Genomic DNA, 17564 nt, shown 5'->3' on the forward strand with positions numbered 1-17564 from the left:
GAAATTTGGTGCTAAAAACAGACAAGCAGAGAGTTTGCTATCTGATGCTGCTGTGTTGACCACTTCAAGATATGGCCACTTCAAGATATGTAGACTTCAACTTCCAGAATTCCCCAGCCAGCCAGTTGAAGTCCACCCATCTTAAAGTGGCCAAGGTCGAGAAAGACTCTGATATTCTATTTCCCTGCCAATTGGCCTGACTCTATTGTGTAGCATGAGACGCATTAATATGCACTGAATGGGAAGGTTATTAGCTTGTTTGTTTACATTCTTGCTTTTCTAGTCCTGGATTATCATAAACTTTCAATACCTTCACTGTTCCAACTTGACGTATCCTGTATATTTATTTGGCTGTTGTAATGTCTTAAACATAGACATGGAAATGTTACATTTTTTAATGGATTACTCTTTGATGTTCTAACCTAATTCCCTGAAATGCTCTTGAGCTGTTACTACCTCTAGAGTGTGTGTGTGGAACTTAAAATGTTTTGGGGCCCCAAGTATGAATGTATTGCTCCTGAAAACATCCTCTTGAATCACAGCACACTAGCAAGCCTAAGCTCAAACAAATGAATCAGGATAGGTGTCACAAAGATGACTAAGAAAATAAAACCATAATTTTCTATTTCTATAGAAATTCAATGCCAGTGAAACATGGACACTAACCTCACAATCGATACAAAAGCTACAGGTGATGCAAAGAGCCGTGGAAAGACACATGCTCGGCATTACAAGACAAGGTAGAAAGATATCCTGCACATGGATTAGAGAACGAAGTATACAATGCCATCAAGAGAGGAAATTAAAGGAATTGAAATGGAAATGGGCTGGCCATAGAGCAAGAAAAATGGATGGCAGGTGTGATGACCTGGGGCATGGCACAAAGGCAACACTGACTGTGTATAAGCAATAAGCAATAAGAGTCCCTTTATTAGCTCCAACTTTGCCCCTGATGTCCAGATTACCTTCGGCTGGAGAAAAACTCTCCCAGGAACAGCGTTTAACCATAGAAAAATCAGTCCAAAACAAGGTACATACAAACTATAACTAAAAATCCAAACAAACCTGAAGTAATTAGCTTGACAGGGCAGGAGAAGGAATTTCAGATTTGAAAGCATGGCAAAACACACACAGTTGGGAAGATGCTAGGAACACAGATAAGCCATGACGATATAAGATAAATTCATGTTTGCTCCCAACAACTTGCTGTGTGCAGCTTCCTTTTTTTTATACACTGTGTTCCCAGCTGTAGCTAATGAAGGGAATCAGGGCCTTTTCCTCCCCCGTAAGCCCCACAACCCACATTACTCTCTTCTCCGTTCCTCCCTACGTGCCCTAGGATGAAGAGGGGGTGGGCCTGGGTCTTCCTCTGAACTCCCTCTCCCTTGTTCTATCTCTTCCCTGCCCTGCCCAACTGGACTTTGCCCTTCCCAGTTTCTTCCACAGCCAATGGAACCACACTCCCACTCCCTGTCAGCTGTTCAGCTTCCCCCTCCAAGTCAGATTCTGACAGGGGCATGACAGCAGGTGGACCAGTCATAGAATGGATTCCACTTGATAAAAAACATCCATGAAAGAGACCTAAAAGAAGATGGATCAACGACATCAGCAAATATTGTGTACCCAAGTAGCAAAAGAAAGCTGTGGACCGTATTGATTGGAAACATGCAGAAGAGGTCTTCATTCTGTAGTAGATAGACAATGGTTAGAATGAATGAATGAGGAATCAAATTCATGTACTGGGTGATGAGTGAGCGAGCAAGTGGAGAATAAGAAAAAAAAATCCGTATTTCTTTTCCCCATATCTATGGAAAAATCAATTTCCAGAAATGGTACAGGGTGCAGTTAGGATCATAGGAAGCTGGTTGAATTAGGATGAATTTTCCATAGATTTTGTTAACTGAGCATTGTCAGGATTTACAAGCAAGAACCTTGTAAACTCTTAGACATTAGATGGGGACATTGAATAGAAGACTTGTGCACACTACAAACCTTTTCATGAAATAGTGCTTTCCAAGTTAAAATTACATAGCAATACTTAAATGCACACTAATAATGCTTTGGAATCACAAAATCAATTACATTTACATTTAAACAATATGCTGGCTCCAAGCATGTTGGGACATTTTAATGGGAATCCCTAAGTTTTTGTACGCATCTATTTATGTATATAAATCCAGATCAAATCACCATCAAACTGGAAAACAAAATTCAAGTTTAAAACTATGAAGTGTTACACTGTAATTAAAAATAGGAACTTAAGCTTGGAAAATATTCAGCAATAACAAAAGTAACAGCATACATGAACAGAAGTTTAACTAAGCAAGAATTGGTTGCTTAAGCAATTCAGTTTAAGCAAGAATGTTTCCCATTTCCTTTATTTGTAATACTTTATCTAAACAATGGAATGCCAATCATTTTAATTAATACTGTACACATTTCATGGTTTCAAAACCATATGATGTATTTTGATTTGCAGCAATATAAATAAAAAAGAAGAGAAAAGGGCTTAAATATAGAAACACTCACAATACATTAGTCATAAACTGATCTAGGTGAATTTGATAACAGCCATAAGCACTATTTAGTGCTTTAAAAAAAGAATAATTATAGGGGGATTTAGGGAGAATAAAAACCTCTGTCCCTAATAAGAATTAGTGTAACTGGTTTTTAAAGAAAAGCAAATGAGTCTCTATTCTTGCTGAAAATCTATCCGCCCCCAATCTTAATTGCAACATATTTTTGACTTGCTAGTCAAGTCAATTTCCAAGGAATTCATCCTATATTAACTTGTTGGTGAAGTTTCCCATCGAATGAGCCCTATTTCCATTAAGCACACTTTTTCCCCCCAGTTTGGCCAGCTGGGAACCAGCCATGTGCCTGTTGTTTCCATTCAAGGTATTCCTTTTCTTATTGTACATTTCAAATTAGAAAGAGGCGGAAGGGTGAGCTGCTCATGCAAGCAACATATGCTTGGAATGAACTGTGACTTTGCCAAACGTGGGGTGTGTTGTGTTTTGTTTCCTTGTGGACACAAGATTCAAGAGTCAAACTGGTAGCAGGAAAAGTCTGGGGGAAAGCAGGCATATCTATGTTCTGAAATTATAGAGGACGAGATACAGACTCCGCTCTGAAATCTAGTAGAAATGGTGGTCTTTGTGACACTGTAGTGTTGGCAGAAAACTACAACCAACTGGCCTATTAATGGCTAAATGATGAACACAAAAATAAACCCAGACATTAGTGGTCACCTCTAGGGCAATGACTCATTGCACTTTCTCAAGTAAGTAGAATTAAATCAATTCCAGGCCTCAAATGTCATTTCTCTATTAATGAAGCTGCTAGCTCTCCTGTTTGAACGAGCTAGGAGTCTAGCTGGGCCAAGCATTATTCCAATGGTTGCGCATGCATCTCGGTCTAGCATGGTGGCAATCCACTTCTCCAGTGACATTTCCGGCTTCCTCATGGAAGCTGCCCATTGGCACAAAACCTTGCAACTGCCATATGGTGAAGCTGTGTGTTATGCCCCTGTCGGAGTCTGAATCCGAAGAGGAAGATGAACAGCTGACAGGGAGCGGGTGTATGTGGCTCCGTTGGCTATGGAGGAAACTGAGGAAGGGCAAAGTCCGGCTGGGCAGAGCAGGAGAGAGGTAGAACAAGGGAGAGGGAGTTCAGAGGAAGACCCAGGCCCACCCCCTCTTCATCCTAAGGCACGCAGGGAGGAACAGAGAAGAGAGCAATGTGGGTTGCATGGCTTACGGGGGAGGAAAGGGCCCTGATTCCCTTCATTAGCTGCAGTTAGGAACACACTGTATAAAAAAGGGAAGCTGTGCACAGCAAGCCGTTGGGAGCAAACGTGAATTTATCTTATATCATTGTGGCTTATCTGCATTCCTGGTATCCTCCCAACTGTGTTGAGTTATTGCCGTGCCTTCACATCTGGAATTCTTGCTTCTGCCCTGCTGGACTAATTACCTAATCTTGCCTTGATTGGACTTATAGTTACTGTTTTTGTTGACCATGTTTTGAACTTGATTCTCTGCAGCCAAAGGCTGTTCCTGGAAGAGTTTTTCTCCAGCCAGAAGGTAACCAGGACATTGGGGGCAAAGTTGGAGCTAATAAAGGGACTCCTGCTGATTATCTGACTGTGTTGCCCTTGTGCCATGCCCTGGGTCATCACACTGTGGGAGTGTAGAAGGAGAATGAGTGGTAGAATCTGGGGGGAGGAGTTAAAAGAGCAATCGGCCTAGAATCCATACCTAGCCCCAAGCAAACTAAGTCCAGCTCCCTTGAATTCTGTGGAATTCTAATTCCATGTGGGTACTGACCATTAATTGAGAAGATTCCTGTACATAGCCATGAGTAGCAATAAATCAGTTTAACTGGACCTTCACATATAGATCTGATCTTTTGTGCCTGAGAGGGATCAACACAAATTTTAGTGTCCGGTATTAGCATCAATGGATGAACAGAATGTTTAATTAACAAAGCCAGATCTTCTAACCTTGAGTTTTTAAATGGGAATCCAAAGGATAAGAGCAAATCCTATTTTTTCTAAATCTATTCTGGTGTGTAGTCTTAATGTTCAATCTTGAGGATTTCACCTATCTTAAAACTATGTTCTGCTATCCAATCGGAAAAGCAAACACACAAGTAAAGAAAGAAAATTATTAAATTATAATCCCAAGTCACATTAAAAGCCGTAGCAAGTTGGTGCCTGCATTGAGGTCCCAGGGTACCCAAGTCACTTCATTTATAAGACTGGATTTAATTAATGCCGATTATTCAAATTGCTTTTTGTTCGGAATCCTGTTTGATCCTGTATTAGCACTTTTATTCTGATTATTAAAAGCGCACAGGACCCACAGGCCATAAAAAGTGCTTCATCACAACCCCAAAGAAAATTCAAAGACCCTTTTCCAAGCAAGCTGCAAATTTCCTTGCAGCTTGCTTGGAAAATGGTACCCAATGCCAAAAATTCTTCCCCTGCCTGCCAGGCCCTTATTAATCAGACCTGCTTTTGGCTCAGCAATTGGCAGCCCGGCGTAAAAGAAGGGAAGGGGTGGCGGTAGCTGGACCCCCATACAGGCAGAATGAAAGATGGAAGGCCAATGCCTGGACTGACAGCAGGCCAGATTGCATCCCTGGGTTTCTCTTTCGGATGAAATGAGATGCAGATTGCAGATGATCTGCAAATGTCATCACTGCAGGCCAGGCGTTCAGTTCCTTCCTCTCTGGAAGACTGAAGGGGCCTTTTGGGACTGAGAGTTGATCTATATCTCTGGTCCAGCCCTACGCTTAATCTGAACCAACTTTGTTGTTGTTGTTAGCCGGGAAGTTGTGTCTGACCCATCGTGACTCCATGGACAACATTCCTCCAGGCCTTCCTGTCCTCTACCATCCTCTGGAGTCCATTTAAGCTCACACCAACTGCTTCAGTGACTCCATCCAGCCCCCTCCTTCTCTTCCTTCATGGATCTTACATTCCAAGTTCCTATGAAGTATAGATCTTATAGCATCGGACTCTCCTTTCACCACCAGATACATCCACAGCTGAGTGTCCTTTCGGCTTTAGCCCAGTCGCTTCACTCTTTCTGGCACTGTCATCCCCCTGTCAGAGTCTGAATCCGAGGAGGAAGATGAACAGCTGGACAGGGAGTGAGAGTGTGGCTCCATTGGCTGTGGAGGAAACTGGGGAAGGGCAAAGTCCGGCTGGGCAGAGCAGGGAAGAGATAGAACAAGGGAGAGGGAGTTCAGAGGAAGACCCAGGCCCACCCCCTCTTCATCCTAGGGCATGCAGCGGGGAGGAATGGAGAAGAGAGCAACGTGGGTTGCATGGCTTATTGGGGAGGAAAGGGCCCTGATTCCCTTCATTAGCTGCAGCTGGGAACACAGTTTATAAAAAAGGCAAGCTGCGTGAGGCAGGCTGTTGGGAGCAAATGTGACTTTACCTTGTATTGTCGTAGCTTATCTGTATTCCTGGCGTCTTCCCAAATGTGTGAGTTTTGCCATGCTTTCAAGTCTGAAATTCTTGCTCCTGCCCTGCCAAACTAATTACTTCACTTTGGCTTGTTTGGACTTTAAGTTACAGTTTGTGTTTACCCTGTTTTGGATTGAATTTTCTGCAGTCAAAGGCTGTTCCTGGGAGAGTTTCTCTCCAGCCAGAAGGTAACCTGGACACTGGGAGCAAAGTTAAAGTTAATAAAGGGACTCCTACTGATTATTTGACTGTGTTGCCTTTGTGCCACACCCCAGGCCATCCCAGGTGCTACTAATACTAGCCCTCTGCTCTTCCCCAGTAGCATATTGGACCCCTTCCGACCTGAGGGGCTCATCTTCCAGCATCGTATCTTTTTGCCTTTTGGTACTGTCCATGTGGTTTTCATGGCAAGGATACTAGAGTGGGTTGCATTTCCTTCTCCAATGGATCACGTTTTGTCAGAACTCTCTGTTAATCATCTTGGGTGGCCTTGCATAGCTCATAGCTTTATTGAGCTACGCAAGCCCCTTCGTCACGACAAGGCAGTTATCCATGAAGGAGCTGAACCAACTCAGGCTGAGCCAAAATACTGTTTTCTCTTATTAAAAACAAAGTGAAACAAAACAAAACATGCACATGGATCCAGATAGCTTGGGAAATTGCTGGGGCAGGTTGACCTGATAAGGCAAAAGTCCGGATCTCCTAATCCTTCTGCTAATTGTGAGAAAGGAGAGGACATTTGGTACAGCAAGGTCAAAGACAGAACAAGGCAATTTTGTGCTAAATGTTCTGAGTTTTGTTTTGTTTTTCTCCTTGTGGTGTTCTACTATCTAAAGCAATGTTTCCTAACCTCAGCTGCTTTTTAAGACCTGGGGACTTCAACACCCAGATTTCCTCAGCCATCACTGATTTGATAAACAAACAAATTAGATAAATAAAAATGTAATTTGGGTTTCCATGCCTTTCTAAAATTGTTTTCATTGTCGCTCAAAGGTCTCTCTGTCTGGACCACAAAACAATATCCATAGAATTCAACTCTAAGGACAAACAATTCATATTCTATGCTACAGGTGCACTGATGGTGAGGCAGGTTACCAAGCATTGGCAGTCTGAATCTCACCAGGGTCAAGGTTGACTCAGCCAACCTGAGGTAGGTAAAATGAGGACCCAGATTGTTGGGGGCAAGAGGCTGACTCTGTAAAACCGCTTAGAAAGGGCTGGAAAGCACTGTGAAGCAGTGTATAAATGCTAGTGCTATTGTCCTTCCTTCCTTCCTTCCTTCCTTCCTTCCTTCCTCCCTCCCTCCCTCCCTCCCTTCGTTCCATGGTGCACAGTGGTTAGAATGCATTACAGGCTGACTCTGCCCACAGCCAGGAGTTCAATCCCGACTGGCTGAAGGCTGACTTAGCCTTCCATCTTTCCGAGGTGAGTAAAATGAGGACCCAAATTGTTGAGGGCAAGAGGCTGACTCTGTAAACCAGTGGGCTGTGAAGCGGTATATAAGCCTAAGTGCTATTGCTATTAAATAAAGCACAAACTTCTAGTCTACAGTTTATTCGCTGTACAGAAAGCAAGGATGCCTATTATTGCCCACAAAAGACTTGAGTTCGTACATTGAGTTAAATTGGTTTGTTGAACAAGTCTTAATAACTCGGTTCCCACAGAAGATTAAGCCAAATCAGATCTTTACAGGAGACAATTACTTCATTAGGGTGAAAATCTGTTCCTGCATTCTTGCCAATTATTGTCGACTACAGTGTGGCATCCGAAAGATAATGGCCTGGCAACTCTCCAAGCCTGATAAAGGTCTGTAACTGAGAAATAAATAAAAGGGGTTTATCAGGATGAGGAGTTGACTTCATGATGTTGAGGAAGCCTAGGTCAGAACAGAATTCTGTTTGAGCTGCAACAAACTAAGGCTTGACCAACTTTTTCCAATGGTTGGAAGAAGGCTTAATCCTTCGTTGACCCTTAATTCTTCCTTTGAAAATATTCTTCAAATGGTGATGTAATCTCAGGACTTCAGTCAATGCAAGCAATGCTTTTATTATAACATAGACCGATCTATAACTGCTCTTTCAGATGCCTTTGTCGGTACAATTTCTTCTGCCTTTGAGATCATTTCTGTGGCTTAAGGACAGAAATGACCTCAAAGGGAGAAGAAATTGTACTTGTCTGACGAAAGGAATTGTTTGGCTTTACACTGTAATTTTAAAAAAGCCACTGAAGGACCTCAAAGAGATTCGAGAGGCCCAAGATGGGTTGACGGCAGAAAAGATTTAAGAAAAATTAAGTTGGATTTAAGGAGGCTTGAAAAAACTAAAGGTGGAATGCTTGATGAGGCACCCCCATCAGGTTTCTGGCAATAGAAAGTCCAGTGGATTAAGCAGGACCACTCTGTGCTATGATCCAAGATCCACGATCCAACAGATGGTTGAGAAGACAAAGATAAGAAACAAACAGAACCATTTCATTTGAGGACATAAAAACACTGACCAGAGATAGCCTGAAACTGAAGGGTTTTAATGGGTATTTGCTCAGAGAAAGTGAGCATTCCACATTCCTGTTGAAGATAAAGGGAAAAAACTAACCACTTACACACAAACCCACTGAGAAGAAGTTAGGAAATTTATCTTAGTTCTAGGTTGCTTCTCGCCTTCGTTCGTTTCCATCCGTTGTTTCTCTTGAGCAGCCTTATACATTTTCTTACATAAGAAAAATTTAAAAAAAATGCATTATAGCACCATGTCAACTCATAAAATATTTCTAGGGTCTTTTTAGAGTTGCCAACAGAAATGGAGGGGGGAGCAGTGCAGCAGCTTGCAAAACCGAAACTGCATTCCTTAAATGTTTTCAGAGACAGTAACTAGGTGACCGAAGTTTCTGCCATGCAAAATTCTAACTGGAGAGCATGATTGATGACTCTGGGCTATGGATGTGTCCCATTGGAGAATATGGATTACGATACACCCAGGGGGTGGGGGAAAACCAGGGTCAAGGGTGACAATGAACGACGTGTCTCAGAGTCGGCTACACCCAGGCAGTGCTGGCATGTTACTCGTAATAAATCTTTAAGTTTTGAAAATCCGGCTAGAGACTCATGATTTAAATGAGGGTAACTCCCGGAGGCCTGACACACCACTCATATAAGCGGAAGACAATAATGATACTATTTAATTAGTCAAATAATAGGATTTACTAGGAAATGATGAATGAAATAGTACTATTTTAAAGCAGGATCTGCTGTCAATTGTAGTACAAGTAGTCCCCGACTTATGACCACAACTGAGCCCAAAATTTCTGTTGCTAAGCAGGACGGTTGCTAAGTAGGCTTTGCCCCATTTTATGACCTTTCTTGCCACAGTTGTTAAGTGAATCACTGCAGTTGTTAAGTTAGTAATACCGTTGTTAAGTGAATCTGGCTTCCCTGTTGACTTGGCTCGTCAGAAGGTCACAAAACGAGATCGTGTGACCGCCGCAACCGTTCTAAGTATGAGTTAGTTGCCAAGCCTCCAAATTTTGATCGCGTGACCATGGGGATGCTGCAACGGTCGGTCGTAAGTGTGAAAAATGGCCATAAGTCCCTTTTTTCAGTGCTGCTGTAACTTTGAATGGTCACTAAACAAACTGTAAGTCGAGGACTACCTATACACCCAAACATCCCTGAAGATCAGTGTGTCTCCCTCCCTTCCTTCATTGCCTTTCTTCCTCCCTCCCTCCCTCTGTCCTCCCTCTCTTCTTCCCTCTTCCTTCCTTCATTGTCTCCTTCCCTTCCTCCATCACCGACTTCCTTCCGTCCTCCTTCATCTCCCTCCCTTCCTTCATTGCCTCCCTCCCTCCATCCTCCCTCCCTCCTTTCCTTTTCCTTCCTTCATAGTCTCCCTCCTTCCTTCATTGCCTGCCTTCCTTTCTCCCTCTGTCCTCCCTCCCTCCTTCCCTCTTCCTTCCTCCCTCCATCACCGGCTTCCTTCCTTCGTTGCCTCCCTCCCTCCCTCTGTCCTTCCTCCCTCCTTCCCTTTTCCTTCCCTCCTCCATCACCGCCTCGCTTTCTTCCTCCTTCCTTCCTCCCTCCATCATCTCCTTCTCTCCCTCACCTCCCTCCTTCCCTTCATCACCTTCCTTCTAAAACCAGGCATGATTCATTTAACAACAGCCTTGATTGGCAATGGAAATTCCGTCATAAGTCGAGCGCTACCTGTAGAACCAACAGAGTGAGGCTTGGAAAGTGGCAGACTTAAATCTGGAACTTTTTTCAGTCCTAGGCCAACACCTTAATCACAGCACATCTTTTCATGATTAAAAGTTAAGATTAAAACTGATCTATGCACTTCCTTCTTTGGTCCCATAAATATGAAATTTGGCAACCACCTAATGGGAGCTGACTTCAGGGTTAAAAAACCCGCACTCCTAAAATAAGAAAAACAGGAATCCTTGTCAACCCAAACATGATTCAAATGTCCTCTCCAGCCTTAGGATATTTGTTATCAAAACATAAAAAAACCCATAAATAAAGTGGGTGATGCCTGTCAAAAATAATTTTAGAGAGATACTAAGTTTATCCCGTGTATTTAGGGTTGTTAGTTGGGATTTGTATAGGAAGATTTGAGAGATAATCTCTGCAACTACAGGTCTTACTGGCTTATATTTATTTTCTGTCTGGGATGATGGCACATGATTCACATCCAAATAAGTGAATACCGTTTCAGACATCTGTTGGGCAACTTACACAGCCAGACAAAAGCACCAAAACAGTTCTTACAGGATAGAGACAGTTTTACAATTCAGAAAGTAACAAACTCTAGCTAAAGGAGGAAAGAAATCTTTGTAAAATGTGAGTTTATCTCAAGTTGAAGACAGTTGACACCATAGATTCTAAAGAGAAGTACCTCTATCACCATCAATTACATTAAAGATAATTTACCGGTCAGCCTTGAAAGTTAGTCTAATAAATTCATGCGTCATGGATTTTCATTTCTGGAAAGCTCTCCTTAGTAGCCTTCAAGGAATTGAGTAACATCTTGTGCATGCTGGAATCAAACAGCAGACACAAAATTTGCTTTTTGAAACAATAAAATTCACAAAGCCATCTCCCTGTCTCTGGATTTCTGGCAATTTTAGATTAATTGTGTCTTCCCCCTTGATTGATTAAGTGTCATTACAATAACGGCGATGCTAGCAACCACTTGGTTAGAACTTGGTTAAACAATAGCGTATTAATTGCTGTGAGAATGGAATCCATCCACTGGCCATGTATATTACTTAAAAGCAGCATTAGACGGATTATTCTGCAGAGAATCTAATCAAGTTCTAGCCAAGTTCTTCTTTCAAATGTTACAAGCATCATAGACTTCTTAAGAAAGTCCAGTCCAGATATGTCCAAAATGTTATAGTTCAACAAACAGTGTTTCCAAGGCTGTCACTGCAGCATTACAAAATGCTAGACTATGGCATGTTTCTTATTGCTAGATCCTTTGAAGCCGATGATCAGTCCTAAAATCAATCCTTCTTGGAGTTTTCTCAAAATGTAGCTTACAACTAAAAGAATCAGAATCAGAATAGAGCTGGAAGGGACCCTGGAGGTCTTCCAGTCCAGCCCCCTGCTCAAACAGGAGACCCCATCATACCATTTCAGACAAGGGGCTCTCCAGTCTCTTCTTAAAAGCCGCCAGTGATGAAGCACCCACAATTTCTGGTGGCAAGGTGTTCCACTGGTTAATTGTCCTCACTGTTAGCAAGTTTCTCCTTAATTCCAGGTTGCTTCTCTCTTTGATTAGTTTCCAATCATTGTTTCTTGTCCTGCCCTCTGGTGCTTTGGAGAATAAATTCACCCCCTCCCTCCTCTTTGTGAAAGCCTCTCAAATTACTGGGATACTGTTATCATGTCCCCCCTAATCCTTCTTCCTTCTAGACTAGTTAAATCCAAATCCTGCAACCATTCTTCATGGTTGGTAGGCCTCAGGTCGGTAGGCCTCACCCTACTCGATCGCGTCAGGAATGAAGAAGTGCGCGCAGACGGTTCAACGTCGTGCCCATCCCCACGGTCATGAGGCAGTCCCGGCTACGATGGTTCGCCATGTGAGTCGCGCCAGGAAGAATCCATCATCAAATCTGCGATGAAGGTGATTGTCGGAGGAGCGAGACCGCGTGGTAGACCTAAGCAACGCTGGATGGACACGATCAAGGCCGATCTAGAGATCGCGAAGGCAGACCCGACATACGTGGCAGACAGAGAGCGTGGAAGCAGTACTCAAGGACATTAGCGGACCTCGCCAGAGCGCGAGACAAACGCTGAAGAAAAAGAAGAAGAAGCAACCATTCTTCATGTGTTTTAGTCTCCATGCCTTTTTTACTCATCCTAGTTGCTCTTCTTTGCACTCCTTCCAAAGTCTCGACATCTTTTTTGTAATGTGCTGACCAAAACTGGATGCAATATTCCAGGTGTGGCCTTGTTCTGGCCTAAGCCTCATTCAAAGCAAACAAACACCAGAGATAAAAGCAAAACCTTTTAATACTTCTCTGTGAATTCCGTTCATTCACAGTAAAACGCTATTACAAACTAATTGCCCCAGATAAGAAGAAGCCTTGCCAAGGTTGTGCAAGGCTGCCAAGAACACTAGATTAAATTGCAAGGAAATAATCAAAACCCAAAAGTCTCCAAACACAAACCAGGATAGTCCGAGCTTCCACAAGACTTGAAGTGCAAGAACTTCTTTGCTTCCTGCAAAGAATCCCACCTCTGAGGGCTGGCTTTTATCCCTTAAGGGAGGGGCCATCACCTTGCAACCTTACTCCCGAGTCGCCCGTGGTGCTGCAGTTGCTCTTTCCTTCGAGCAGCCCTGTGCGCATGCACACCGGGCACAGGCTCCTCGGGGGCCTCTTCATCACTGCTGCCAGCCTCCACAATCTCCGAAGGCAGCACTCCACTCCCTGATGGTCCTGGCCCCATCCCTGCATCACACGCAGGCCCCTCATCCGAGTCCTCACTCTCCAAGACCTCAGCCATCCGCACCTGCTGCCGGCGAACCACAAGAGGCCTTACTAAGGCTTTATAAAGTGGTACTAATACTTCATGTGATCCTGATTCTATTCCTCTGTTTAATACAACCAAGGATTGTATTAGCTTTTTTTGGCTGCTGCTGCTGCACACTGCTGACTCATGTTTAAGTGATCGTCCGCTAGGACTGCAAAGTCCCTCTCACAGTTTGAGCCAGGTTTCACCTAATCTGTATTTGTACCTTTGGTTTTCCTTGCCCAGGTGTAAAGCCTTGTTTTTCTCCTGAATGGTACTTTTATTTATCCAAATATCTTCCTTCCAACTTTCCCATCTGGGTAAAGAAAGGATAATCACTTGGCTCTAGCAGGCCCACGCTCCAGAGATGACATAGTAAGATCAGCAGTGGGGTCCCACCTGTTCCACTACTGGTTTGGTGATTGCAATCATGCTCACCTAACACGCACATCCAGCTTTCCACACACCAGCTGAGGCCTGCAGCGCCAATCAGCCGAGAGGATAAAGACGAGAAAAGCGCAAGGGCCGGTGGGAGGGCTAATCCTGCATTTGTCTCTTCTTTCTCCTCTCAGCCAATCATCGGAGGCTTTTTTTTACCACCGGTTTGGATGAACTAGGCTGAACCTGGTAGCATTCCACCACTGAGTAAGATCCTTTCGAGTCCAGTCCTTTATTTCCTTGGACATAATGGACAGAATCTTGCCAGACTAAAGCTATAACCTTCTAATCGTATAACCTGGTAGATCCTAGTGTGGCTACCCTGAATTATTTCCTGCACCCACCGCCTAATTCAGGGCTCGAAAATCTCTAGTCAGGGCCCCCTTGGGATGTTCTGCCACCTTCCTGACATTCCTCCTCTTCTCTTTCAGCTGCATATTCCATCACAGTGTGATGACCCAAAGGGGCGTGGCACAAAGGCAACACAGTTAGATAATCAATAAGAGTCCCTTTGTTATCTCCAACTTTGCTCCCAGTGTCCAGGTTACCTTCTGTCTGGAGAGAAACTCTCCCAGGAACAGCCTTTGACTACAGAAAATTCAATCCAAAACAGGGTAAACACAAACTGTAACTTAAAGTCCAAACAAGCCAAACCGAAGTAATTAGTTTGGCAGGGCAGGAGCAAGAATTTCAGACTTGAAAGCATGGCAAAACTCACACATTTGGGAAGACACCAGGAATACAGATAAGCTACAAGGTAAAGTCACATTTGCTCCCAACAGCCTGCCGCACGCAGCTTGCCTTTTTTTATAAACTGTGTTCCCAGCTGCAGCTAATGAAGGGAATCAGGGCCCTTTCCTCCCCGATAAGCCATGCAACCCACGTTGCTCTCTTCTCCATTCCTCCCCGCTGCATGCCCTAGGATGAAGAGGGGGTGGGCCTGGGTCTTCCTCTGAACTACCTCTCCCTTGTTCTACCTCTCTCCTGCTCTGCCCAGCTGGACTTTGCCCTTCCCCAGTTTCCTCCACAGTCAATGGAGCCACACTCTCACTCCCTGTCCAGCTGTTCATCTTCCTCCTCGGATTCAGACTCTGACAGGGGCATGACACACAGGGCATGATACAGGTGACCCTCAACTCAGAATCATTTGTTTGGTGACTGTTAAAAGTTACGACGGCATTGGGGGAAAAAATCACATACAACTGGTCCTTTATAACTGTTGTAGCACCCCCAGGGTCATGTGTTTCAGTTTTGGGGGTTTGGCAACTGACAAGTATTGACAATAGTTGCAGCATCCCAGGGTCGTACGTTCACCCTTTGTAAGCTTCCCAGCTGGTTTTGGCAAGCAAATTCAACAGGAGAAGCCAGATTTGCTGAACCACCATGTGATTCCCTCTACAATTGTATTGATTTGTTCAACTGTGCAAAAAAAAAAAAAAAAACGGTCACAAAATGGGGTGCAACTCACTTAACAACAGACATTACACGCCGTTATGTATTATTATTTGTACCCTGACCACCTGTCCTTTATTAGCCTCATGAAATCTGGTAGAATCCTCCTGTGAACTCGCCTCTGGTGAAAATTAGCTCTATGCTTGCATATTTTATTCTGCACATATTCTGCATATTGCATATATTATTCTTGACATGGCCAAGAATCCAACCATGGGAATATGTGCGGTGTATAATGGGCGAACCCAGGGGCAGTGGTGGGATTCAAATTTTTTTTACTACCGGTTCTGTGGGTGTGTTTTGGTGGGCATGGCGTTGCGGGTGTGGCAGGGAAAGGATACTGCAAAATCTTCATTCCCGTACCACTCCTGGGGGAAGGTTACTGTAAAATCCCATTCCTTCCCCACCCCACTAACCTGCTTTCCAGCTCCGTTCTCCTGTGCAAGGCAACCAAAGAAGACCTAGCCAATCAGCTGGGTCTCAATCGAAAGGAGAGAATAGATGGGGGCGGGGCCAGTCAGAGGCGGCATTGGCCGGTTCTCCGAATTACTCAAAATTTCTACTATTGGGTCTCCAGAACTGGTCTGAATACCAGCTCTGCCCAGGGGCCTTTGCCACCAGTCGAAGTGGCAATTCGTTCACCTGGTCATACTATAATTAGATTAAGAAATTTATGCCTCCCGTAATTTTTACAAAGAAAAGCCATCTGGAATCCTCGCAGAAGTCCCCTGCTCAATGGAAAGAATCCATCCACTTGCAAGAATGATAAATGCCAACAATATTTTCCATTGCACAATCAGAGAAGCAGTACAAGAAAAAGCAATTCCACAAAGGAAGAAAGCACTCAATTGCATGCAACAATTCCATGCAAGTGGATCTTACTTCCCGGGATAGCAGCCTAGCAAAGATCCTTCTCCGTGAGATGTTAAACTCTTGGCGGCAGCCTTTGCTATCATCCGATCCAAGATATTTATAAGAGATTTGCCACAGACCGAGCTGAGACTTTCTGTATGCAACCCAAAGGTTCTGTCGCTGCAATGTTGTCCTTCAACAGGTTCAAAACTATGGTCTATGATAGTGTAGAACGGGGGTCTTCAAACTTGGCAACTTGAAGACTTGTGGACTTCAACTCCCAGAATTCTCCAGCCAGCATAGCTTTAAGTCCACAAGTCTTAAAGTTGCCAAGTTTGGAGACCTCTGGTGTAGAAAGTCAGCACACACCCCTCTCCTAGAAGAATGAAATGCTTTGGGAAATATTTTTTAAAAAGGCAGAATATTGTATTTCCCTAAAGGAGAAACATGTTTTTAAAGGCAGAAAGCAGCCCCCAAGTCTTTCTTAATAGCCCCCAGCAGATATTTTGTGCCCATTAAGAAAGATTGGGCCAGCCTATCTACAAAACAGAAGACATTCAGCTTCAGGGTGATGGGATTAAGACATGAACCCTCCAGGACATAATAGGATTAACCCTTAATTAACCATTTAGCAGAAGACACAGAGCTCACTACATTGCACAATCTCTTAAGGATGTTGCATCACCCTCCAAACTGCAACCAAACTTAGCTCAGACAAACACCAAGCATGATATTCCCCTCTGAAAAAAAAATCGGGGCCGGCCAAAAGAGACCCCCCACCGCGCGCCAAGAAATCGCCTGCCGTGCCCGCCCGCCCGCCGCTTGCCCCCCCCCGCTCGCCCGCTGCTCGCCCGCCCGCCGCCGCCCGCCTGCCCCGCGCGCCCGCCGCTCGCCCCGCCCGCCCGCTGCTCACCCGGGCTCCGCTCGCACCGCCCGGGCGATTCCCAAAAAAATCGGAATTCCGATTTTAATCGGAAAAATATCATGCCTGAAACACCTAGGATTTGTACTTTGCCTCTAGAGCCAGCTATGACCCCTGTATAACCCCTACATGGCACCATGGAAATCTGACAACAGCCAATAGAATACATGTTCTTGCACAGGAGCAGGAAGCTCAAATACAGAGCCCAGAGACGACATAAAAGCCACCCACTCTCAAATCCATGTGGTCAGTTGCATCAGAACCATGTGCTTGGTGGTCCTGCTTCATCATTAAACCATCTTTCCAATCAGCCCCCATGTTTCCGGTGTCTTTCTCCCCACTTGGAACTGAACCAGTTGGATATTTCTCCCAACCATTGGAACTAAGCACAGCCACAGACTCCTATCTTATGCCTATGTTCCCAAAGGGAAAACACAGCCATCATTTGAGTGAGGAGCACTATGTAAAGTCAGCTGCTTTTGGAAAGGAACATAAACTTCCCAACTGAACTGAGGTCAGGAGCAAACAGTACTTATCATTTCCAGGAAAAGTCAATTATGCAAAGCTGAGATTATTTTAACGGGCAGCCAGTCAGGAAAGCACTTTCTTTTCCACTCCACCATAGGGAGGTACAGAATGCTAACTAACCAGGCCTGATAGGCCATCTTAAAGCCACTTTCCCATCACAGTGTGTTAAACTAAAAAAGGTTGCTTTTTAAAAAGGTACTAAATAAATGTCAAAATGAATAATATAAGTAGTGTATTGTTTAAATAAAAAGTTGGCATGAACCATGGGAAGAAGCTGAAAGTTTCCCCTCGCACATACATGCTAGTCATTTCTGACTCTAGGGAGTGGTGCTCATCTCCGTTACAAAGCCGAAGAGCCAGCACTGTCCGAAGACGTCTCCGTG

General features: G+C 44.1%; 1 protein-coding gene and 1 long non-coding RNA gene across 2 annotated transcripts in view; one reads left to right on the top strand and one right to left on the bottom strand.

The window, feature by feature from the left end:
• Positions 1 to 17564, bottom strand: part of BMP1 (bone morphogenetic protein 1) — a 199930-nt gene that overhangs the window by 123105 nt on the left and 59261 nt on the right. The window lies entirely within an intron of this gene.
• Positions 6961 to 17564, top strand: part of LOC148130019 (uncharacterized) — a 46540-nt gene continuing 35936 nt past the window's right edge. The window contains exon 1 of the long non-coding RNA XR_015750320.1: positions 6961 to 7130. This is a non-coding gene — a long non-coding RNA (uncharacterized LOC148130019). The remainder of the gene's footprint in view (positions 7131 to 17564) is intronic.

The sequence above is a fragment of the Notechis scutatus genome, chromosome 7, assembly GCF_049901735.1.
Source record: "Notechis scutatus isolate UNSWTSFEM ecotype Mainland chromosome 7, rNotScu1.2, whole genome shotgun sequence".
NCBI lineage: Eukaryota > Metazoa > Chordata > Lepidosauria > Squamata > Elapidae > Notechis > Notechis scutatus.